General features: G+C 41.7%; 1 non-coding gene across 1 annotated transcript; it reads right to left on the bottom strand.

Annotated features, from left to right (window-relative positions):
- Positions 1-1260: 1260 nt before the first annotated feature.
- Positions 1261-1332, bottom strand: trnac-gca (transfer RNA cysteine (anticodon GCA)). Its single transcript has one exon. It is a non-coding gene; the product is annotated as a tRNA-Cys (tRNA).
- Between the last annotated feature and the right edge of the window lie 257 nt (positions 1333-1589).

Raw genomic sequence — 1589 nt, 5'->3', positions numbered from 1 at the left:
AATTATCTGTATCCGAATCCGTACTCGGACTGGGCGGGGCCTAAACTGGAAGTGCTCAGATTTAACCAGGAAGTGGGTCGGGTTCTCTTGAAATGTGCGGGGCTTTACCGGGATGTCGATTTAAGCATGCAATTGATATGAGTGATCAAAAATTGTTATATTTATTGCTGATTTGAAAACTATTTACATGACAGCATCAAGCTTCAGATCAATGGTGTTGTCATGGTAACAAACAAACTATATACAGAACGTTTTGCAACAATGAAAAACACATGCGGTTGCAATTACGAAGTAAAATGTAATGAACAAGAGTTTTCATACTCAATATAACTTTCCTTTTTAATTTTTATTTTTTATGATCAGTGTGATTTTTTTTTTTTCCACACCAGTATGTGGTGTGTGTGTGTGTTGTGTGTTTGTGTGTGTGGTGTGTGTGTGTGTGAGTAAGAGAGAGACACAGAGAGAGAGGTGGCGGGGGGCGGGGGGAAGCTGACAGTAAAAAAAAAAAATCTCCGATGGCAGAGACGCAACGGGAGTTGCATTTAAACCAAGCAGCATGTCTGAAACCCACGTTCACCAGAAATCTACTGGTTACTATGTAAGGACTACAAACCCCACGTTCACCAGAAATCTACTGGTTACTATGTAAGTACCACAAACCTGAAGCTGAAGAAACCCTAAACGTTAACGCAACAGATCCGCAGACCCGATTGACTGACGGAGCGGGAGAGAGAGAGAGAGAGAGAGAGCGAGAGAGAGGGGGTTTGTAGGCGGGGGGGGGGGGGGCGCTATGATTATCACAGAACGCTGCGTGGCCAGTTGAGGAGTTGTATTCAATCCAAGCACGGATTTTGACTCATATTACTCGTATAATACTTGTACTCGGCAAAAGTGCTTTATCCGTACCGGATGCTCGTTTCAGCCGGATACTCGGATCCCCCCTAATCCTTACTCCCTGCTCATTGTCCTTGGGGACTTCAACACAGCAATCCTCAGCCATGAACATCAGAAGTATAGACAGCATATTAAGAGTCCCACCAGGGACACTAACATACATATTACAAATAATAACAGCAATATCTCAGGATAATTTAGGAGAGAGGTTCTAAATACTTTAAGTTACCTAGACCGTGTATTTGACTTCTTCATGTTTTGGTCATCTACACAACCTCTATAAGTCCATGAAAGATCTGTCTTTGAAGGTGGGAATCAAAGAGAACCCATAGTTTACAATTTAGAACAAGGACTAATGATCTGTGAAGAGGGAATCCAGATTTGAACTGGGGACCTCTTGATCTGCAGTCAAGTGCTCTATCACTGAGCTATACCCCCACACAACTTGCCCAGAATATGCTCATTGATGAGCAAAGAACTGGCAAGGCCTCCACCACATGGTTAAGATACAGTGCGCCTAGAAAATTTGGGCAGCACGGTAAAAATTTGTATTAATGTACATAAAGAAGCCAAGAAAACTGGAAAAATCTCCAAAAGGCATCTAATGACAGATTAGACATTTGTATAACATGTCACAAAAAGTTAGATTTTATTTACACTTTTAAAATAACAGAAAACAAAAAAATGGCGTCTGC

This window comes from Etheostoma spectabile, chromosome 4, assembly GCF_008692095.1.
Source record: "Etheostoma spectabile isolate EspeVRDwgs_2016 chromosome 4, UIUC_Espe_1.0, whole genome shotgun sequence".
Classification (NCBI taxonomy): Eukaryota; Metazoa; Chordata; class Actinopteri; order Perciformes; family Percidae; genus Etheostoma; species Etheostoma spectabile.
The sequence above is the reverse complement of the archived record's forward strand: the minus strand, read 5'-3'. Positions and strand labels throughout refer to the sequence as shown.